Source organism: Phalangium opilio, unplaced genomic scaffold, assembly GCF_054372755.1.
Source record: "Phalangium opilio isolate 3A_F unplaced genomic scaffold, DU_Popi_V2 ptg000060l_1, whole genome shotgun sequence".
In the NCBI taxonomy this organism is placed as follows: Eukaryota; Metazoa; Arthropoda; class Arachnida; order Opiliones; family Phalangiidae; genus Phalangium; species Phalangium opilio.
The window spans coordinates 3,537,980-3,563,151 of NW_028324177.1; the positions used below are offsets into that span (position 1 = coordinate 3,537,980).

General features: G+C 40.2%; 2 non-coding genes across 2 annotated transcripts; both read left to right on the forward strand.

The window, feature by feature from the left end:
- The first annotated feature begins 11,044 nt into the window (after positions 1–11,044).
- On the forward strand, positions 11,045–11,117 carry TRNAR-ACG (transfer RNA arginine (anticodon ACG)). Its single transcript has one exon. It is a non-coding gene; the product is annotated as a tRNA-Arg (tRNA).
- Positions 11,118–11,367: 250 nt separating this feature from the next.
- On the forward strand, positions 11,368–11,440 carry TRNAR-ACG (transfer RNA arginine (anticodon ACG)). Its single transcript has one exon. It is a non-coding gene; the product is annotated as a tRNA-Arg (tRNA).
- The last annotated feature ends 13,732 nt before the right edge of the window (positions 11,441–25,172 follow it).

Here is a 25,172-nt window from a genome sequence, read left to right on the forward strand (position 1 = left end):
AGGGCTAAGAGGGAAGACTGGCTTGTAGCCAGACAGGTTGTCACGATTCCCAAGCTTCGGTGGGCTGTCAACTGTTTTGAGCCCTACAAGTCTCCGGGACCCGATGGGGTCTTCCCTCTGCTTTTGCAGGAGGGCTTAGACCACATCACCTCTCCGCTATGCAAGATCTACAGACTTTGCATTGCTCTCGGTCACATACCTCGTGACTGGAAACGCTCTAGGGTCATCTTTATTCCCAAGCCCGGGAAGGCTTCCTATCTCGAGGCGAAAGCATTTAGACCCATATGCCTGACCTCCTTCTTCCTCAAAATTCTGGAGAAGTTGGTGGACAGGTACATCAGAGACGAGGTACTTTCGGCAACTCCTCTCTCTTCTTCACAATTTGCCTACCAAAAAGGCAAATCCACTGAGACGGCCCTTCACGGCCTTACGAATTGCCTGGATAGGGCATTCGAGTTTCAGGAAATATCACTGGCTGTCTTCCTCGATATCGAGGGGGCCTTTGACAAGGTCTCTAGCTCGGTTATTACTGAAGCTGTTGAGAGATTTGGCATCAGCGCCACTCTTGGCCGCTGGATCAAGTCCATGCTTACCGACCGCGAGGTGTCGGCGTCCCTCCTTGGGGACTCTCTAGGGGTGACTACCAGCAGGGGCTGCCCTCAGGGTGGAGTGCTCTCCCCCCTGTTGTGGTGCCTGGTGGTGGACGAACTCCTGGGGAGGCTCGGGGATGCTGGGGGCTGTTGCTGCTTCGGGTATGCGGACGATGTAGCGATAGTCTTTACGGGGAAGTTCCCGGATACTGTCACCGCGCTTATGAGATCTGCTCTCTCTAGCGTGGAGCAATGGTGTCAGGCGGTTAACCTCACCGTTAATCCTGATAAAACTGTCCTTGTTCCTTTTACAAGGAAGAATACTAAGGATCTGTTCAATGATGCCAGGTCCTGACAAAGTCCTCCGAGGTGAAATACCTGGGGGTGACTTTTGACTGTAGACTCACATGGAAGCCGCATCTTGATCGGTGTATTAAGAAGGCCAAGATGCTCTTCTGGAGGACCAGGAGCTCTGTCGGCCAGACTTGGGGCCTCAACCCCAAGGCTGTACACTGGCTCTATACTGGGATCATCAGACCCATACTATCTTACGGGGCACTTGTCTGGTGGACAAGGGTCCGGCTTAAGACGGTGCAGGCTGCCCTGCGCAAGCTTCAAAGGCTTGCCTGCATTGGTGTTACGGGGGCCATGAGATCGACCCCAACTGCTTCCCTGGAGGTGCTCCTTGACATGCTTCCTCTTCATCTCTTCATTGAGGAGGAGGCTGTCATGGGAGCCTACAGGCTCAACATTAGTGGCTGTTGGGTTCCAAGACTTTGGGATTACAGCCATACGAAGCTCTTTCGGGAGTACGCCGCACTTGAGCCGTCGCTTACGATGTGCTCTGACAAAACCGTTACCAGTTTTGATTTCACTAAGCCATTCAGCATCCACTTCCCCAGTCGGGCAGAGTGGACTAACCTGCTGCCTCTTGGCACTGGGGGTGAAACCATTTGGTTCACCGATGGCTCCAAGACTGATTCCGGCGCTGGCGCCGGCTATTACTGTCAAACCACAAGGGTCGGCTTTTCTGCTTGCCTGGGCACCTTCGCTAGTGTGTTCCAGGCTGAAATTGCCGCGATCTGTTATTGCGCAGATTACTGTATAAACAAAGGGTATACCGGACGGACTGTGAGAATTTATTCTGACAGTCAGGCTGCCCTGAACGCTCTGAACCAGTGTCAGATTACTTCTCAACTGGTGCGTAGCTGCCTCGACCTGCTAGCGCGACTGGCATCCTGCAACAGGGTTCTGCTGTACTGGGTGCCAGGGCATAGCGGATATTATGGCAATGAGCAAGCCGATGGATTTGCAAAAAGGGGTGCGGAGGCCAAGCTCTTGGGGCCGGAGCCGGCCGTCCCCATCCCCTACAGGCACGTCAAACGGTGTCTGCTTGACAGGTTGACTGTCATACAAAATCAGCTCTGGTACAGCATGGAGCGCCAGAGACAGACAAAGTTGTTTGTCGATGGTCCCTGCAGGTCTCGTGCTAGGGACCTAATTTCGCTCGGCAGATGGGATATTAGGCTGGCCACCGGTCTTTTGACCGGGCATTACCGGCTTAATAGGCACCTCCATCTGATGGGTTTTGCCGACGACCCTCTCTGTAGGTCGTGTCAGGAGAAGGAAGAAACATCCGCCCACGTACTTTGCGAGTGCGACTACTTCGCCTCGCTTAGATTAGAATATTTTGATTCACACACCCTGGAACCCTCGAGGGTCTCCTCTCTCACGGTGGAGCGAATTCTTCGCTACGCTGCAGCTGATTACGAGGATGCACAATATGCCTTTGGCATCGGTGCTAGGGCGCGTACCCTCCTCATCAACAATAATAATAATAATAACATCTGTTTGTGTACAAGTCTACGGAATCTGTTTAAGCGCAGACCTACAGAATATTTTTGTGCAAAGGAGTATAAAATCTCTTTGTGCAGAGGCCTATGCAATCATTTCGTGCACAGGCCTATGGAATATTGTTTTACACAGGCCTCTGGAATATTGTTTTACACAGGCCTATGGAATATTGTTTTACACAGGTCTACGGAATGTTTTTGTGCAAATCTGCATGGAATCCTTTTGAGTATGGAATCTTCTGTGCACAGGTCTATGGAATTTTTTGTTCATGGGTCTATGGTATATTTATGTGCACAAGTTTGAAGAATCTTTATTTGCACAAGTTTGAAGAATCTTTATGTGCACACAAGTCTGAAGAATCTTTATGTGCACACAAGTCTGAAGAATCTTTATGTGCACACAAGTCTGAAGAATCTTTATGTGCACACAAGTCTGAAGAATCATTATGTGCACACAGTCTGAAGAATCTTTAGTTGCACACAAGTCTGAAGAATCAATATGTGCACACAAGTCTGAAGAATCTTTATGTGCACACAAGTCTGAAGAATCTTTATGTGCACATAAGTCTGAAGAATCTTTATGTGCACACAAGTCTGAAGAATCATTATGTGCACACAAAAGTCTGAAGAATCTTTATTTGTCCAACTGAAAAATCTTTATTTGCACAGGTCTACGACTTCTGTTTGTTCACAGGTCTACGACCTCTGTTTGTGCACAGGTCTATGGAATCTGATTTGCTCATTTCTATGACATCTGATTTGCTCATTTCTACGACATCTCTTTTTGCGCAAGTCAATAACATTTGTTTATGCTCAAGTCTAAAACATCTGTTTGTACACAAGCCTAAAACATCTGTTTGTGCACAAGTCTAAAACATCTGTTTGTACACAAGACTAAAACATCTGTTTGTACACAAGACTAAAACATCTGTTTGTGCACAAGACTAAAACATCTGTTTGTGCACAAGTCTAAAGCATCTGTTTGTGCACAAGTCTAAATCATCTGTTTGTGAACAAGTCTATAACACCTGTTTGTGATCAATTCTATAACACCTGCTTGTGATCAATTCTATAACACCTGTTTGTGAACAAGTCTATAACATCTCTTTGTGCACAAGTCTATGACATCTCTTTGTGCACACGCGAGTGACTTCTGTCTGAGCAAAGGTCTACGGAATATTTTTGAGCACGGGTCTACGAATCATTTTTGTGCAAATGGGTATGGAATCTTTTTGAGCATAAGGGTTTGAAATCTGTTTGAGCATAGGGGCATTGAAAATGTTTGTGCATAACTCTAGGGAATCTGATGTGCACATGTCTATAACATCTCTTTTTGCGCGAGTCTCCGACATTTCTTTGTGCACAAGCCTGTGATTCTATTTGTGCACAAGTGTACGAAATATTTTTATGCATTGGTGTACGGAATATTTTTATGCACAATTGTACGGAATATTTTTGTGCACAGGTGTACGGAATATTTTTGTGAAAATGGATACCGAATATTTTTGTGCACAGGTGTACGTGATAGTTTTGTGCACAGGTGAACGTGATATTTTTGTGCAAATGGGTAAGGAACATTTTTGAGCATAGGGATATGGAATGTTTTTGTGCAGAGGTCCATGGATTTTTTTTGTGTACAGGTATATGGAATGTTTTTGTGCAGAAGTCCGTGGAATATTTTTGTATACAGGTATATGACTCATGTTTGTGCACAAATCTATAGAATGTTTTGTACACCGGTCTAGGACATATGATTGTGCACAAGTCTATGTCATCAGTTTGTGCAAAAGTCTAAGGTATGTGTTTTTGCACAAATATTTGACATCTATTTTTGCACAAGTCCATGGTATCTGTGTGTACAGCTCTACAAAATATGTTTGTGCACAAGTCTGAAGAATCTTTATGTGCACAAGTCTACGGAATATCTTGTGCAAATGTCGATGACATCTCTTTTTGAGGAAGTCTATGAAATCAGTTTTTTACACAAGCATATGACATCTGTTTGTGCACAAGTCTATAACATCGGATTGTGCAAAACCGTGTGACTTCTGTTTGTGTACAAGTCTGTGGAATCTATTTGTGCACGAGTCTACGTAATATATTTGTGCGCAAATCTATGGAATCTGTTTATGCGCTAGTCTACGGCATCTGTTTGTGCACGGGTCTACGGAAAATGTTTGTGCAAATGGGTGTGGAATATTTTTGAGCATATATGGTATGGAATGTTTCTGAACAGGTCCAAGGCATGTTTTTGTGCACAGGTCCATGGAATATTTTTGTACACAGGTCTATGTCACATGTTTATACAAAAGCCAATAGAATATTTTGTGCATAGGTCAATGGAATCTTTTTGTGCACAGCACAGTTTTATGAAATGTTTTGTGCGCAGGTCTAGGAAATATTTCTGTGCAAATGGTTATGGAATAGTTTTGTGCTATGGTTATGAAATCTTTATGTACACATGTCTATGGAATCTTTAGCGCGCAGGTCTATGGAATCTTTATGTGCACAAGCATATATAATGTTTTGTGCACAGTTCCATGAAATATTTTGTGCACATCTTCATGAAATCTTTTGTGCACAGGTCTATGGAAACTTGATGTGCACAAGTCTATAGAATGTTTTTGTGCACATGTCTATGACTTCTGTTTGTGCACAAAACTATGGAATCTGGTTTGAACATGTCTATGACATCTGTTGTGCACAAGCCTGTGACTTCCACAAGTCTACGCAATTTGTTTGTGCACATGGCTACGGAATCTGTGCACAGATCTCCGGAATCTGTTTGTACACAGGCCTACGGCATCTGTTTGTGCACAGGTTTACGGAATCTGTTTCCTTACAGGTCTACGGCATCTGTTTGTGCACAGGCCTACGGCATAATTTTTTGAGCACAGGTCTAGGGAATCTTATGTGCACAGTTTTATGGAATCTCTTTGGGCCCAGGTCTATGGAATATTTTTGTGCACAGGTCTATGGAATCGTTTTGTGCAAATGGGTATGGAATCGTTTCGTGCAAATGGGTATGAAATTGTTTTGTGCAAATGGGTATGGAATCTTTATGGAAACAGGTCTATGACTTCTGTTTGTAAACAAGTCTAAGACTTCTGTTTGTGCACTAGTCCGTGGAATCTGATGTGCACATATGCTTGACATCTCTTATTGCGCAAGTCTATGATGTATTTTTTGTGACATCTGTTTGTGCAAAACCCTGTGACTTCCGTTTGTGTCCAAGTATCCGGAATCTGTTTGTGCACATGTCTACGGTATCTGTTTGTGCACAGGTCTACGGAATATTTTTGTGCACAGGTCTACGGAATATTTTTGTGCACAGGTCTACGGAATATTTTTGTGCACAAGCCTACTGAATCGGTTTGTGCAGAGGTCTAAGGAATCTGTCTTTGCAAAGGCCACTGCATTTGTTTGTGCACAGGTCTAAAGAACATTTTTCTGCAAATGGATACGGGATATTTTTGTGCAAATGGATATGCAGTATTTTTGTGCACTGGTGTACGAGATATTCTTGAGCATATTTTTGAGCATAGGGGTATGGAATGTTTTTGTGCAGAGGTCCATGGAATCTTTTTGTGTACAGGTATATAACATCTCTTTTTGCACAAGTTTATGACATCTGTTTGTGCGTAAGTCTATGACATCATTTTGTGCGCAAGTCTATGACATCAGTTTGTGTTCAATTCTAAGGTATCTGTTTGTGCACAATTCTAAGGGATCTGTTTGTGCACAATTCTAACGGATCTGTTTGTGCACAAGTCTACGGGATCTGTTTGTACACAATTATATGACATGTGTTTTCATAAGTCTATGTTATCTACGAAATATGTTTGTGCACTCAGGGTTACCACAAATAACCTTGTAATAGTTATAGGAAAATAGGAAATTTACAATTGATTTACAGGAAATTATGGGAGACTAGCTGTTACCCGCGGCATCGCTTGAGTGTAGTAAGAACTTCCATCAAGTATGGGTACATTTTACTGAGTCGACTAATATTTTTGTAGCATCCTAGGAGCGAAGGCACTCGGCGTCGCCCATCAGCTCGTCGGGACATTTTTTATTACTTTACACGCAGACATTCTATAAAGAAAGGTTTTTAAATATCTGGCCGCCATTTAAAATGATGGCAACAAATCGATCCCGAAAGACCATATATATTAGGGCTGTGCGAATAGTACTTTTTAAGGTATTCGTCGAATATCAAATAGCAGTGTTTTTGGGAGCCATCTCTCGGCTCGGAATAGGAAAATGACCAAATAATTTGACCAAATAGTGTGAAGTTCAAAAATTCGACCAAATTTAAATTTCTATAAAACTATTCTACCAAATTTCAAATTTATAAATAATATGACACGGAAAGGTACTTTTGAACAGCTGAAAACTTACTTTTGAACGAATCAAAGGTTTTATTTTAATCAAAATTAGGTTAGTTGTCAATATATCCCTACTCGCTTTGCAATGTATGACCTCTTCCATGATACTATATTTTTAATAGGTATACTATAGTGACATATTATTAGGAAATTCAATATAGTTAGCGAGAAGTTGATAGCAGTACCCTTTAAGTTAAAACCTTTAATGATTTATCCTTGTCTATGAACTTGTAAAGACTGAGTGGCTGATTCCAGCTATAGTCTCCTAGATCACGCGACTCGGTGAACGCGGGTAATACTTAACAGTAGCCACGTCAGAATTTTAAGGCTGTGTCTGCCGAGTCGCGTCATCTATGAGGCCACGGTCCAGCGGACACTATCACAGCGCCCATAGGGATAGGAGCATAACATTTATGTTTCTATCTCTATGACAGCGCCCTCAAATTCACAAAATCAACAGAAAAATTCAACAACTGGTTGCGAATACCAAATAATTTGGTCAATAGACTGTTAAAAACATTCACTTTCAGATTGTTTTATCCGCTATAGAATAGTCGGTTTTTCGAAGCTCATTATTTGGTATTCTAGAATTTTGAAAATCATTATTCGATTCGACGGTGCGAAAAGTAAACGTCAATTTTGACCAAATTATTTGGTCCGACCAAATAGTAACGAATAGTCTACACGGCCCTAATATATATATAGGTTAAAGGAATCCAGTGTACTAAATATTTGTGAAATCGGTTGAAACTCACGGACTTTCTTACAAAGAGAAGATTTGTTACATTTCTGTGCGCCATTTATGAAGATGGCGGCGGATTGGAAAAATCTTTCTTAGTACGCGCCTACTACTTACGAGTAACGTTCCTCCAAATGTTCAGCCTTCTGGGGCCAGCGGTTTGGGCTGGGCGATGATTATCAGTCACATTTCGATTTATATAGATATAGATGTATAATTAAAAAAACAGGAAAAGACAAGAGAACTACTCTTGAAAAAATAGCAAAATATAGGTTGCAAATGCTTTGAAAGTAATAAGACAAGATTTACAAAGGAGCTTTGGTTTAATTATAACCATAAGTTCGTAAGATATGTTACATAAATTTGTCATTGGAAACTGAGAGCTTGTCTCGAAGTGACGTAAATGAAACGTCATAGCTTCTCGTAAAGCGACGCCTGATGAGGCCCTGTCAAAGGCTTAGTACAGACTAAATAGGAAGATGGAGTAGAAAATCGCTTGTAGTCAATTCTCGCGTCGTTCTCGAACTAGCTCTCATTAAGTCTCTAGCATTTCGAAATATAGGAAGTGTCATACTTATGGAACGTAATCTTAGAAACATATGCTATAACTTTAAAACATCACAGACTTCCCTGACAAATATTTCTAGAGGCTTCCATAGCTTTGGTGATATATAACAAAACCAAAAGTGAGAGCGCACAAAATATCTACAATTTCAAAAAATCGGAAAATATAGGAAAATTATCGAAATTATAGGAACTAATAGGAAGACATCCGAAAATAGGAAAAATTATAAAATTTAGGAAATGTGGTCACCCAGCGCAGGTCTACGGAATATGTTTGTGCACAAATGTATAGATTGTTTTTGTACACAGGTCTACGTAATATTTTTTTAGCCTAAGTCTTCGGAATCTATTTGTATTATTGCATCCACTGTGCTTTGCACGTGAAAACGACGGGAAGGCAATTTGAGTTGGACTGGGCGTTGAAGCAATCAAGATTAATACTTCTATAATAGATGGTTAGGGCCTTGTTAGTTCAAACGTGGTAACTAATATACGCGCAACACCACAAGACTTAAATGGAGCGCCTGCTTTTCAGTATACGTTTTAAAATACTAGTTTCTAAACAGTTTTAATTCATATTAAGACTGAAGTGACAGATATTTATCAAAACTGTCTTTGTACACAAAGACGCGAAAAAGTAAGAGATAAGTGTAGAAAATTAATTGTTTGAAGTAACAGATATTCAAATTTTCATTTTTGAAGACGTGATTATAAAACATCAATTATTTGAAAAAATTTCTTATCTTAGTTTTTTTCACAAAAATTTCAGAGAAACTACCTTGATACTACTGTTCATTTTCTAGAAACATTTGCTTCGAGGAAGTTCAAATACTCGGATATCTGAAAAATAGAGCTAGTATTTATTTTTATTTTTCAAATTTGAAAATATTGCGAACCGAAAATTACATTCGCCCTTTGACTGTGATGTAGTTATTAGAGTCAAAAGGATCTGTAGCTTTGAGAGATATACAACACGTCAATTTTTGAAACCTCGAAATCTTTAAAATAAACGAACACGTTTTGTTAAGTTTTCATGCTTGTTTTATTTTGTCTGCTATCAACAATTTTCTGCCCATTTTATTCTCCTTATAGGCCCGAATACTCAAACTAACTCTAAATTTTAAAAAGAAAATAAAATGCATACGTTTTCTATTTTTAAAATGATGCACATGTTTAAGGATAAAATATTTTACTTAAGGAATTTTGGTGAAAAAAACTAAGATAAGAAATTTTTTCAAATAATTGATGTTTTATAATCACGTCTTCAAAAATGAAAATTTGAATATCTGTTACTTCAAACAATTAATTTTCTACACTTATCTCTTACTTTTTCGCGTCTTTGTGTACAAAGACAGTTTTGATAAATATAAAAAAGGACTTGGTTGCCCAAGCCTAAAAAACAAAACGATAAGAGTTTTTTCCAGTTGACTGAAGCGCGGATATTTTATTTTTCTATATAATTTTAAAGACAATCCGTATTTTACTACTCTTTAGAATTTAATTCAATCTCCTGATTTTACTGCTAATGGATTTATCTATATCTATATAAATCAAAGTCCTGACTGACTGACAGACTGACTGATAATCAACGCCCAGCCCAAACCGCTTGCCCTAGAAGGCTGAAATTTTGCAGGAACGTTACTCCTAAGTAGTAAGCGTGTACTAAGAAAGATTTTTCCAATCCGCCGCCATCTTAAAAAATGGCGCGAAGAAATGTAAAAAATATTCTCTATGCAATTAAGTACGCGCGTTTCAACCGATTTCACAAATATTTAGTACACTGGTTTGCTTTAACCTTAAGATGGGCTGAATGGTCTTTCGGGTTCGATTTTTCGCCATCTTTTAAAATGGCGCCCAGAAATGTAAGAAAAAATACTCTATGCAATAAAGTCCGCGCGTTTCAACCGATTTCACAAATATTTAGTACAATGGTTTCCTTTAACCTATAGACGGGCTGAATGGTATTTTGGGTTCGATTTGTTGCCATCTTTTTAAATGGCGGCCAAAAACTTAAAAACCCTTCTTTAAGGTATAATGTCCGCGTGAAAAGTAATAAAAAATATCCCGACGGGCTGACGGACTGTGCCGAGTGCCTTCGCTCCTTGGGTGCTACAAAAATATTAGTCATCAGTAAAATCTACACATTATTTATATCATTTTAGATGGAATTTCTTATTACACGCGAGCGACGCCGCGGGTAACGGCTAGTTTCCTATAAATTAATTGAAATAAAAAATTACTTATCTCAGATTTTTCAACAATTCCATTTTCCTGAAACATTTTATCATGCAGCTATTTATTTTGAGGGATATCGTGTAAATTTAATCAAATTGACACTTCCTTTTTTAATTACCGGGAATTTTCCTTTCAAAAGGTTTTAAACACATCAAGTTTTCATAGTGTTGTCAACTAAACAGGAACTCAACCAACACTTCTAAAATCTTCCCCACAAGTACTGATATACACAATTCAATAATTGTCACTGTGATAAAAGAAACGTACCCTTTTATTAAATATAAGAAAGGTGATAATAGCCCTCTTTTATATTCGAAAAGACCGCATATAATGCATTATTAATGAGAGTATTATTTGAAAATTAAAGAACGTTCTCCCTTGAAAAGAGAACATTTCAGGAAAATGGAATTCTTGTTGAAAAATCTGAGATAAGTAATTTTTTATTTCAATTAATTTATAGGAAACTAACCCATTAGCAGTAAAATCAGGTGATTGAATTAAATTCTAAAGAGAAGTAAAATACGGATTGTCTTTAAAATTCAATAGAAAAAAAAATAATATCCACGCTTCAGTCAACTGGAAAAACTCTTATCGTTTGTTTTTAAGGCTTGGGCAAACGAAGTCTTTTTTAAATAATATTGCAATGCTTCAATAGCATCTAGATAAACAGCTAACGGGCTTGTGGCGCAATGGATAACGCGTCTGCCTACGGAGCAGAAGATTCCAGGTTCGAGTCCTGGCAAGCTCGGTGTTTATTTTACTAAAAGATCTTTAATGCGTCATAAAAAAATGTATAAATACAATGTTTGGAAAAGTTTTTATAGTAGAAAGCAAGGGCATGTAGCGTAATGGATAACGCGTCTGCCTTCGAAGCAGAAGATTCCAGGTTCGAGTCCAGGCAAGCTCGGAATTGACATTTAAAGATGATTATTAGAGTATAACGGAAGGGAAATCTATAAAATTGCAATGCTTCAATAGCTTCTAGATAAACAGCTAAGGGGCTTGTGGCGCAATGGATAACGCGTCTGCCTACGGAGCAGAAGATTACAGGTTCGAGTCCTGGCAAGCTCGGTCTTTATTATAGTAAAAGATCTTTATGCTTGGGCGATATTTTCACCGCCCGGTGAAGGGAAAGTCTACCCCGGGTGAAAATAGCGTCGAGGCTATATCCACCCTACCACGTGACTAAGAATTGAGGTAAGGGCTGCGGTAGGGGGGAAATAGCTTGGGCTCTATTATCAGCGCCCGGTGAAGGCAAAAGTCTACCCCGGGTGAACATAGCGTAGATTTTATGTCCACCCTACCACGTGACTAAGAATTGAGCTAAGGCCCGCGGGAGGGTGAAAATAGCTTGGGCGCTTTTTTCATAGCCCGGTGAAGTCTACCCCGAGTGAACATAGCTTCCAGGCTTTTTCCACGTTACCATGTGACTAAGTCTAAGACTGACCTTTGTTTTATGTATTTTTAAAAAGTTAACCATACATTTAAAGATTACGCGCTGTATGGAAATTATTACGAGAAGTTTGCAAAACATGTAAATAACGCCTGAAAACCCTAAAACAACTTACACCATAAGCTATTTTTGGACACCATAGTTTAACTTTAAACCACGCTAGGATTATTTTGGACACCAATGTCATTTCGGTAAAAACTTGCATTTATAATTAAACAATAGAAACTGCTCCAGTGTATATCAACATCATATCATCTATATCTTTCTCATTGTTATATCAACAATCAAGGCCCGACTGTTCTCAACAAGGACCAAGCGATTGACTTGCTTTGATATATGGTTCCGTTTCGTTCTTCCGAATATCTTTTCAATTACATTCCATCGCCGTCACTACTGGTCTTAGCTTCTTCGCGTTTCCCTTTTTTTCCGAAAAGGCGTAAGACAGTCAGTGCTCGCTCCGAGTCATTCAAATCGAAGACATGCGATGGCCCCAGGTTTTTTTTTCCAACCTTGCCACAGGAAGCTATAAATTATTTAAATTGAAAAGATCAACTTCATTGCTAGAAGAAAATACAATGAGCTGCTCAGTTATAACTTCTTCAAGTAAGGGCAATGTATAAGAACGTACACTTAAAATTAGCGTGATTTTGTCATTCAAAAAGTATGGCGACAGTTCAATTTTAAACGAGCCTATATTGACGCAGTCAGGTTTAGTAGTGATAACCACCCAGATATGCAGAGATCCAAGATGGCCGCCACCCCAAGATGGCCGCCACTACCCAACTCCAACCAAACTTCCAACCCTAGATTGTGTTATTTTATGGAGAAATCTTACCTGATATTCCCTACCTTCCACCGAGCTATGGGTATTCCTGCCTTCCACCATGCTATGCCCCCCAAACAAGTCTAAACCAACCCAGACTTGTGTTATTTTGACAGATCCCTGTTTGAATTTCCCGCCATAAGCCCATGTCTGAGAAACAAAGACTAATATACAAATAAAGATTTTTTAATAACAAATACCAAATAATATATATAATAAAATAGAGAATAACAAGAATATAAATATGAACAAAGATATTGCCATTGTTTGTCATTAAGAAGGTCAATACTTCTTTTCTTTGAGTTGTGGTTTGTTCCCATGTTACATACTAAATTCTAAATTAAAAAAACAAAAATATTTACCGCCGCTTTTACCGCTAATGAAACCACTTTTTAAATCGTAATTTTGAAGGTAATTGGTCTTATCTCTAGTGTAAAAAGCATCTTGTTCAAAGTGACATTTTGATTTTCAAAACTTGATATTTTAGTCGAAATCTTAACTGAAAGCCGCTCTTTAAATCGTAATTAGCGCCACTAGCTTTCTTCATGCATTCTGATGGCTGACGTCAAGTGGCGTAAGATAAACGATGCCGGATGAATTTTGATGAAAGACAGGCAGTGTAATCGAGGATTGTTGGAGAAAGATATTTTAAGTAAAGTCCTCCATTGGTTCTCGAAGATCATGGACCGAGGCTTGGTTGTTTTTTCGTTACTTCTTGTGTCCAAAATGTATCCAGCGGAAGAAGTAGCAGGACTTAACTTAAACTCGATTTTCCTTCATTGTGGTAGTCAGTTGTATGGACGCATATGACACCGCAATGAAGGTTGATTCTTGGCTATCAATTGGATCAGGGTTACTTTCTTTCTCCATACTATAATCGGTAATGTTTTATTTAATTATGAAAAACTAAATTTTTGTTATAAATGATTCCGAAAATCTTACTTGATAGCCAACTTAGAACCCGACAAGTCGGGTTCTAATGAGTCGAATTTGGTCTCTTCCCAGACTATTCCTGAGAAGAGCCAGATGGAACAATCGAATTTGGTCTCTTCTCACACAGCAAAAGCTGTGTGAGTCCACGATCGGCGGGTAAAGACATCTTCGTACTGGTACTGAGTAGTTTTATGGATAAGCGTCTAGTTAAACAACTGATAACTCTCTCTTTAAAACACGGTTCTTATATACTAAAAGATCGAGGTCAAATTTAATATTAGAAGAGTTCTCTAGGCAATGCTTTCGATAAATTTATTTGTTACCGACCCCCAATCTTTAATCTATTTTATTGGATGCGGTTTAATTAACTATTCACGACTTTCACGTAGATGCTGCAAGGATGACGACTTAAAACCTTCCTTGTTTTGAGGAAAATATTTTATTGGATGCGGTTTAATTAACTATTGACGTAGATAGTTCAAGAATGACGACTTAAAACCTTCCTTGTTTTGAGGAAAATATTTTATTGGATGCGGTTTAATTAAGTATTCACGACTTTCGCGTAGATGGTTTAAGGATGATGACTTAAAACCTTCCTTGTTTTGAGGATAATATTTTATTGGAAACGGGTTAATTAACTATTGATGTAGATGGTTCAAGGATAGTGACTTTAAAGGCTTAACAATTTTGTTGTTTTGATGAAAATAAACTGAGTGTTTTTCAAGATTGCCAATGGCTCAATGGTTTAAGGCAGGGTTTACTAATGTGATACCCAAAAAGGTGGCGAGTTCAAATCCCGGCCAGTCCACCGAGCCATTGGCAATCTTTTTTATGTATAAAATAACGTTAGCCTAAGAGATCAGTGTTAGTTGGTAAACAAGCGTCAGTCATGAATGACGCCTTTTTTTTAACTCTAGCGTCTAATACGTGTCTAGATATATATCCAAACAATACTCAGTCAAGTTTTAAAAATTATTTGCATCAGCCCCTTAACTTGACTAGTGATTATGAAGTTGGGTTGGCGGAAATCATATTTCCAAATCATTGGGTGAATATAAGCGAAGAGTTTAACAAGTTTGAAATTCAGGTCGTAAATGATCCAAATAGTGACAAATATGCGGCTATTCGAGAGGCTGTTGAATATCAAAAAATAGAGATACCAGTCAATCGTTATACCAAGACCAAAGAGTACGAACTGCCTCAAAATTTTGTTGAGCTTTTAAATGATGATGTAAACAGTCATCCGTATTTAAAAGGCAAATTATCTTTTAAATTAGTGAATAAATATAAAGACGGGGCCCTAGGAAAACAGTTAGACACAAACTTTCCCGTTTACCTGCAAGTTTTAGGAGAGGAAAACATACGGTTCAAAATACCAGCTGATTCCCCCTTGGCCACGCTATTTGAATTTAAGGAGAATAATTACGAAGATTTTCCCTATATATCCAAATATCCTGTATCAAAGCATGCTAAAAATATAAGTTTAAATTACACTAACAATTACGTGGAAATCGAAATTGATAATGTTGGAGATAGTTTTAAAAAAAAATTTGATTACAAGTACATTCCTAAGGCAGCCATTAAACGTAAAACAAACTATGAAGTTCCGCCAATAAGAAAAAAGCCCCAGCCGGAATATAGGCCTGTACCGCCATCTATACCTATTTTACCACGAACTACGCCTTTTCTTCCGATACCCGTTGCTACGACTGAACCCGTAGTACTTGTACAACCACAGCCAGCTAAAATAACCCCTCCACCCAAAATAACTTTTCCAAAACAAACAACTCCAAAACAAAACCCACCTAAACCTGACTTACCGAAACCCTACTACCCAAAGCCCAAACCACCTAAGCCCGAGTTACCAAAGCCAAAGCCAAAGCCAAAACCGCAGCCACCCAAGCCTGAACTACCGAAGCTGTCAGCTCCGGACCCCCCCCAAAATACCAGTTCCGGATCCCCCTAAAATTCCAGCTCCGGACCCCCCTAAAATTCCAGCTCCGGACCCCCCCAAAATACCAGCTCCGGATCCCCCCAAAATTCCAGCTCCGGACCCCCCCAAAATACCAGCTCCGGATCCCCCAAAATTCCAGCTCCGGACCCCCCCAAAATACCAGCTCCGGATCCCCCCAAAATACCAGCTCCGGATCCCCCCAAAATACCAGCTCCGGACCCCCCTAAAATTCCAGCTCCGGACCCCCCAAAATACCAGCTCCGGATCCCCCCAAAATACCAGCTCCGGATCCCCCCAAAATACCAGCTCCGGACCCCCTAAAATTCCAGCACCAGAGGCTCCGAAACCCTCTACCTTCGAACCACTGACGCCGACCCCCTCGCCAACGGAGGTTGAGGAAATACATATATTTCCAGACCCCTCAAAACCTGACTTACCGAAACCCGACTTACCGAAACCCGACCTATCAAAACCCGACCCATCCAAGCCTGACCTCTCAAAATCTCCAGACTCTACAACATCCTCTACTTTTGAGCTACCCATATTACCGACCCCCTCCCCACCACCGGTTGATGAAAAACCCTTGTTTCCGCAGCCGGTTGATCCGTCGAAAAAAAAGCCTGAACCAATTATTCCCGAAGAGCCTAAGCCTATTAACCCTGAAGATTATGACAATTACACAGTATTGTTCTTACCTCAAACTTTTAAAGCCAGTAAAACGCCAGAGAAAAACGCCGAAGGGCTTTATCGAGCCGTAGCCAACACTTTAGAAAAATTAGTATTTAAAAAAATTCAAGTAACATACCACACAGTAGATAATTGGGGGTATGCTATCGTGTATAATTTCAAAACACCGGAATGGGTGGAAATTAAATTTTCTCCCCAAGTAGCTAAATTGCTTGGCGCTGACCCCGATAGATATTACTCCGGAAGACACCAACTAGGGCCCTTGAGCATGACGGTAGAAGAATATACTATAGACAAAGACAATGCATACATAGAATATCGAGTCAATAGAACCATAAAGCGCTATACCCCCTGGGAAGAACCCTGGCTTTATTTCTTTTTTAAAGTGTCAGGCGAGTTTAGATCGACAGATGAATATAAGATTTATGAAAAAATTGCCGAGAACCTCCAAATAAATGCGCGCAATTTTGACCCTTTAAGATTACATCAGGCCGAATTTAGCGTTATTAAGCAAGGAGCAGAACGTTATTTTAGAGTCTATTGTCCGGCAAAAATTGAAATGCTCTTCCCAAAGGAATTGCGTGATATATTAAATTTAGAAGCTGAATACGTTGGTGGGACGTTTCTATCCACTAAACCCTTAGAGCGTAATTTTACGCATTTCAAAACAACTGATGACACATTTGTAAATTATCGCGTTCATGACTCACTAATGTATCTATTTACTAAGACTAGTGTCACAAAAATCAAAATACCCGCGGGCGATTATACCTGCGATTTTACGGCAAGCGGGGCCGTAATTCCCTTCTCTTTACATTTAAAAATTATAAATCAGTTATTGGGGGTTCAAGAATATATGCCCCGCCGGTATTTTAAAATGTACATTCTCAAAACGGCGCTGGAAGATAGATTTTATGTTCGTCTCGAAATAGAGCCAGGTGTTCGCGTGTCGGTAGCTGGACCAATGGCTCAGTTATTTAACATTCCCGAAGAGGGAGAATTTTTAAACACAGTCATTCGGGAGTAGCTCTGGTAAATTCTCGATTAAGAATAATGACCCTGACAGCGGATAATAATTTTTGGACTAGCGAATACGATGTGGATAAATTTCCAGAAGACCCAAATATGGCTGACCAGCCGTATTTACCCGGGTCTCAAGCCAGACGAGTTGACAATTACGCGTGCGAGATTCCTCCCGGGGTATATTACCATATTAGCGATGTTTTAAGTGCTATGAGCGAAGCCATGTCGCCGACGCATAGAAAAAGTCTAAAATTTACGCAGAATGTAGACGGAACCGTCACGGTTTCAAAACTGAACGATACGGTCTCAATTTTGTTTCCCAAAACAACACCCGGACGAGGACTGGGACGATTGCTAGGTTTTAGTAGTAATCAATTGGATCGGTATATCAATAACGAGACGTCAGAGTTTCCCGCGGATATCATGAGAGGCGTCGATGCCATGTTTGTTTATACCAATATTATCCGTCAACAAGTAGTGGGTGGTGGTCAAGCCCCTCTGCTACGTTTCATAAAAATGCCGGCTTTTTCGCTGCTAGACGAGGAGAACCAGGAAATATTTAATAATATCGACTTTTATCCGATTTCAACCAGCGATATACAAGAAATTGAAATTGAATTGAAATCCGATTACGGGGAAAATATCCCGTTTAATTTAGGCAAAGTATATATTAAACTGTTTTTTAGGCGTCGACGTCAATAGAACTTGAGCAATGGTACCTAATAGATACACTCTGTATTTCCAAAGAGGATCCTTCCTTCCGGCTTTACACGCAAACGTTTTCCAATCGGGGGGTCGTTTTAGTGTAGGCGGTATTTTCAATTCTTTATTGCGCAAAATTACACCCTTTATTAGGCCGGCCATTAGTACTTTAGCGTCCGAAGCTGTTGGATTAACGAGTAGAGTAATTAGCGATGCCCAAAACCCCGGAATATCACCTCGAGAATCGATTGAACGAAATGTCAAACAATCTATAAATTCCCTACTACATAAAGGCGTGGACCGGTTCGTCAACACTCAGAGCGGGATGGGCCGAAAACGAAAGAGGACAGCTAAAACAAGCCGGAGAAAACGTGTTAAGCGACGCACTAAACGCGATTTTCTAGACTAAACATGTCGACCTACGAAAGTGTTCTATCCGATTTTGAAGTATTTGAAAAGCCAGTGGTGAATAATAATATTGTTGGGACTAAAACGACTGCTCATTATCCAATTGCCCCCCTAGCTAATGCTAAATATGTAGAATTTATCATTCCTCCCTCTAACAATTATCATGATTTGACTAAAACTCTTTTGAGATTAAAATTTCGCGTTTTACACGAGGACGGCACGGCCGTTCCAGATGCGGAAAAGAAAGTCTCGGTAACAAATTTAATAATTGCCTCGCTATTTTGTCAAGTAGAATTATTTCTTAATGGCGTTGCCATCCAGCAACCTAATAATATGTACCCATATATGGCCTATTTTAAAATACTTTTAAATTATGGACAAACGGCGGCCAATTCCTGGTTAACTTCTATGTTATATTATTTGGATACCATTATCGATCCGGCGACGGCTTTAGCAGACGCCAATATTAACAAGGAAGATAATGGTATTGGTCGTCGCGCTAAACGCGTGGCAAAATCAAAGACGTGCGATGTAATTGGCGAATTATTTTTGGATATGTTCAAAACGCCCAAATTCTTACTAGATAATATCGACGTGCGAATTAGACTTCATCGAAGCTCCACGGATTTCGCTATTATTCACAATGAAGCGGGCAAAAAGTATAAGATTGATTTAACGGAATGCACCTTGTTTACGCGCGAAATTGAGGTTAATCCCGAACTGCAACTAGCTCACGCCCAGATGTTAAACTCGGGAATAAACGCTCGCTACGAAGTAAACTCTATTGTTATGAAAAATTTCTTAATTACCACCGGAACGCAAGATTTTATTAGGGACAGCTTGTTTACGGGGCAATTACCCTCGCGAACTGTCGTGGCTTTCGTTACTAATAAAAAATTTGTAGGGGAAGCAACTTCTAACCCCCTGGATCTCCAACATTTCAAACTCGATTTCATGCAATTCTCTTTAAATTCACAAAATTATCCCGATATCCCGTTTACGCCCAATTTTGACGACGATCAATACGTTAGATGTTACAATTCTTTATTCGAGGGTCTCGAGATATTAGGTCTTGACCGGGGAAATATAATTTCTTACGATTTATATAAGAAGGGCTTTTTTGTCGTTGTTTTTGATTTGAGTAGAGAACATCTCGCTTCGTTAGGTCTAAATTCCATGCCCCAGACTGGTAACTTGCGATTATCGTTAAGATTTAGCTCTCCGCTAACCGAAAACGTCACGTGCATTGTCATGGCCGAATTTCCAAACAACCAATTAATAATATCTAAAAACAGAGAAATAATTTATAATCACCCCAACCTATAAAAGACTAAAACTTTATAAATACAATATCAGTCGCGAGCCAATATGCACCCAGTACACACCGTCACGCCAAAGCTCGACATTTGCGTCATTGAGTCAATTGAACCTAAAATATTAATTCAAAGATCGGATACGCGTCCAAAAACTATATTAAAACCTAACGCCTGGTACGCTTTGTTTCGGTTTCAAAATGAACTCACGTCCTTTTTTGACGGAAAAATTCCTCGCTATCATATTTGGTTGCCCGTCAAAGAGCGCCTCAAGCTGGAATGCTTCGTCAACTCGAAAGATGAACGTATAATCGATCTTCGATACTATGAACGAGGCAGCGGCAGTCGTTATTTCCTGAACTTTAGCACCAGCGAAGGATTCAGCCTGAACAAAACAGGATGGCAGACATTGATTGATTTAAAGCCGCTGATTGACGAGGATCTCAAAGCTAAAGGGATAGCTGTCTGTCGCATGCGCGAATTAATTTTAAACGAGCTCACTACCACTTTGTTTGACGTCACTTCCACTTGCGCCAACGTCGAGTGTCGAAAACAAATATGCCACTCTCAAAGCTGCTCGGAATTTGACACAAATTTCAGTGATCGAGTCGAACGTAATTTGCACGAAGCGCTGCCTCAACTGGATCGTGAGAAAATTTTGCATCAATTTGAGACTGAACACGGATGGATTGAAGATCAAGAGGATATTTACGCTTATTTTGTCAACAGTTTTGCCGATTTAAAGAATGCCTTGATTTATGGCTATTAAAATAAATGTACTGATATATCGTATTTGTTTAACTGATATTGTTTTTATAAAATACCTTTGTGTGTATTAAATAAAGTTGTTTATTGGGAAACCATTTAGTCGTTATTTATACTTGTTAAGACATGGACGCTAAAATTAGAAAAATTTATTACGACGTGGCTAATCCGGCCGCTTATGGGTCGCTAGCCAGGTTACAAAAGGCTTTACCGGGTGTGTCAAAAGCCCAATTAGTCACCTTTCTCGAGAAACAACCCGCCTACACAAAGCATAGGTTTCGGCGCTTCCAATTCAAGACCAATCAAGTGTACGCTTCGAGCATGGACGACGTTTTTCAAGCTGATCTGATGGATCTACCAAAATTAAAACGTTTTAATAAAAATGTTCGCTATGTTTTGTGCGTCATTGACGTCTTAAGCCGCTACGGCTGGACAATACCTCTTAGAAACAAAACATCTGGCGAGGTTATCGAAGCTTTTAAAACCATATTTCGAGAGAGGATCCCTTTAAAAATATACACTGACTACGGTGGCGAGTTTAGTTCACGCAACTTTGATTCCTTCTTGAAACGGCACAATGTGCAAATACATTTTGCCCGGAGTCAGCATAAAGCCAGTCTAGCGGAACGCTTTATTAGAACAATTAAGGAACAAATTGCCCGGGTTATTACGGCCACGGGGAATAAAAATTACGTTAAATATTTACCTTTAATTACTCAAGCCTATAATGAACGGGTTCATTCAACTACTGGAATTGCACCGGCTCATGTTAATATAGATAACGAATCAATCATTTGGAATAAACTGTACGGGAAATCAAACGGCATTAATCGATACGCACCGAGGCTTAAAGTCGGCGATCACGTGCGTCTCTCTATAGCTAGTAGAGTATTTAGAAAAACTAGCTCGGGAGGCACGTTTACTGACGAAATATTCCGCGTTGTTGACGTCATACCCAGGTCACCACCCGTCTATCGCGTAGCGGATTTAAAGGGGGAGCAAATTTTGGGTGTTTTCTACGGTGCTGAACTACAAAAAGTCTCGTTACCGGAGACGGGCCTTGTCAAGACTAAATTATGAACACTTCGCAAATAAACGCTCTTTTAACTTGCGACAAAAGAACGCGACCCTACTATTTAGGATGCTTCCCCGTAGATAAACTCCCAGTACATCCTAAAAGGCCCAAATTTTGCTTTATATTCAATAATGAAGCTGCTGGAGAGGCTGGAGAACATTGGATAGCGTGCTTTTCTAACAATGACACGGTGGAAATGTTTTGCACTTACGGAAAGTCGCCGCGATACTATAAAGTTAATTTAAAACGATACGGGAAACGAGTTGTTTACAATAAACAACAAATTCAACATCCATTTTTTCAACTGTGCGGTCTGCATTGTAGTCTGTACCTAGCACTCCGCTGCGAGGGCGTGGCTAGAAAGACGATATTAGACGCCATTTACGCTAATAACCTTAAACTTAACGACTATGTCGCCTTATTATATTTATCTTTACATTTAAAAAAACATGTACACAGATATTGTTCACAATAAAACAATTTTTTATTTGTCTTAATATTACATTTAATCAATATCACGCCATTTATGGTGTTTAGCTCTTCGTTCGTCAGATGGAACTACTGGACCGAGATTTTGAAGCTCGTCTTTCTTTTTCCGAGGTTTTTTCTGTTTTTTCTTGTTCTTCTGTTTAGCGGAGGCCGTCTCAAACAGGTTTTCCAAGTCCGTTAGATTGTCCGCTTCCGCCTCCTCTAGATTCTCTTGTTCATCGGCAATTTCTTCTTGAAAATCGTCGTCGTCGGGATTTGCATAACCAACAACCCCTTCTTCTAGCTCTCTTTTTGGCGTAGAAAATGTTTTTTGCAAACGATTTGCCAGAACTTCGGCTTGCCGTTTCACCATATCTCCAACATAGGTCGGCCCAAATTGTTGGTAAAAATCTTCTCGTGTTGGTGTCCCCGCAGCCGTTTCGCTTTTAAAAACCCTTTGTCGAGGCTCGGTTCGTTTAGGCGTAGTAAAAGAACTGCCCGACGTGCTTGTTGTCGTGATGACGTGGCATAGCTCGACCATGACAATTGTTTTTTTCGCGGCGGCATTTTAGGGGTGACCGGTAATGGCGGCGTGGGTGACATTGCAATTGTAGGACTGACGACCTCAAATTTAGGTAAAGGAATTTGTTTCTCGATACTTAAATATTTCTTAAAAGCGTCTAAATATTTATATAATTTATCGTAGGCATTCAATGGCGATTTTAAAATATCATCAATCTCTCGGTCCAAAGCCGAGTGTTCTTGGGCAGCTGTCGAAGTTACAGCCGTGGCTGGGACTAAAACCATTTGTTTCATAGTTTAGCAGCTATGGCTTGGACAATTGAGGGCAGGATAGCTGCAAGCAACGTCGTAAGAAAGCCACCTGATTGCTGCAACAACAGCTTTTTTTTGCTTTTCTGCGACAAGGTACTTGATCCGAGTTGTCTAATAATTTTCTTGTACTTTGCTAGCTTTTTCTTACGGTCTTTACTCAAATAAATGCCCCCGCCCTTTAAATTCTTACAAATTGTCTGAATGCTTTTTAATTGAGGCGCACTACTATTGTTTAAGAGGGTTCGCCGTTGTTTACAGCTAGTTTGACGCAAACTCTGTAAATAAGGGACAAATTTGGCAAATTTTGTCGAGGGACGGGCTACGACGAGTCGGGAGCGTTTTCCTGATCGATGTTTAACGCGTGGGGCCATTATTCAAATGACAATTAAATTTAATCGACATAGACATACATAGGTGATTTTTGAGGTAGAACACGCGACCTTAATCGTAAATTTTCCGGAGTTTCTTGTTTTAAATCAATTAACAAATAACTATAGGGTTCTTTAGTGGCTAGCCTGTACGCATCCGTAATACGCTTCGGGTTATCTGGACTTATTTGTTGCGCTAAATATCTAATAGAGGCAAGATCTCGAGGATTTTTCATTATTATAAAATAGGAAGAGTTTTGAGAAATTATCCGCGATTGGCTACCCTTGGGAAACAGTTGTTGAGTAATAATATTAACCGTATACCCTAAATGATGCGACGTCACGCACACTAAATCGGCAATATGAGCTTGCTTAAATAATTGACTAGCTAAGTCGTCTAGTATCAAGTAGGAATCGCGATTCATTTCCCAAAAGTCTGGATCAGCCGTTGGCAATCCTTGAATAAATTGAATTCCCGGAATCAATTGTTTCAATTTTTCGTAGTTTGGCTGCCAGGCCGCGTAGCAATAAATAACCTTTTTATGCGGTGGGTCAAACATAAGCTGATGATTTTGCAATAAGTTACTTAAAAGAAAACTCTTCCCCGCTTGCGTTGGCCCCACAATTAGAAACTGGGCGGGTGTTTGGAACTTTAAAGAATGCGAGACTGACTCGGCTGGATTCATCTTGATTAATAAACATTTTTATTTTAATTAACAGTTTATATATATATATATATAATCAAAAATACAATTAATCCAAAACCCAAAGACCCTTAATAAACACAAATTAGAAAATATTTAAACAATATAAACGAAACCCTTTTACCCAAAAAAAATTCCCCTATGAAGTAATTGTTTTTTTAAAAAGTTTCTCTTCTAATTCCAGACAACGCTGGCGGAAGCGTTGGGCGTTGAGGAGGTTAAAGTTGACGCGCGACTCGGAGGGTGGTAGGATGTAAACACGCACTACAGTAGCGAACACGACGGATGGATGCGCACGCGCACTTTTTCGTTTCCCGACCGCTCTTTGTTGGTGGTGGTTGGGCATGTCTGAACCAGATGGTCGCAAACATCCGTGCCCTCGCTGGTCGGGAAGTCGGGAAACCCCTGCCGCAGTGGTTTGTTGTTGCACGGTTTTTTGGAAACCATCGCGCACGATGGACTGTGCTTGCGGTGCTCCCTGGATGGACTGTCCGTGCAACGCCACTGGTACAAGGCGATGCCGCAAAAGGCGCAGCGCGTCGTCTGTGTTTCTACATCTGCAAGATAGAAACCGTCTTTGACCAGGGCTTCGATGGGAACGCAAGATTCCCACAAGCCCTCGAAAGTATGTCTTCGCCTAGCCTCGTAATTCATGCGCGAGAGATGTTGAAGCGGATGCTGACTCTTTAAAACCGTAAGGTCGACTGGTTGTCAAATCGGCGTTCAACAATCTCTTATTCGAGGTTTGGCGAAATCTTTTGGTGATTTTAACGGCCTCTAGCTGCAGCTTGTATTTGTCCCGTTTAAAATTAAAAGGGACATTGACTGTAACTTCCTTTTCCGGATTCATCGCCACACTTTCAAAGGTTTCAAAGTCAAGTTTTTCCAGATTTTCTCGATTTAACGTCAACCCTTTAATTTTCTTAACTTCTTTTCCTTTGCTAGTGCGAAACGAGTAACTTTTGGCACCGGTACTACAAAAGGAAGTTATATAATCACCGCCGAGTTCGTCCGCCCAGCAACCAATATGATTGCCAGTTGGAATGTCAAATTTTCCCGGTAGATGGCGGTAGATTATTGAGTCAGTGTCACAATACAAAGCTGCACGGTCTAATTGAAGCAGCATCTTGTTCAATTCGAGTCGCCCGTAGCACGAGACGAAGCTCCCCACGATGGTCGAGCCCAGTTTATAGTCTAAGATGTAATCGCTTTTGGCCTTATACGATAAGAGAGCGATTGAATCTGTGATTGGCCGTAAGTCGACTAATTCCAGAGTGTAATCGCTCGCGTATC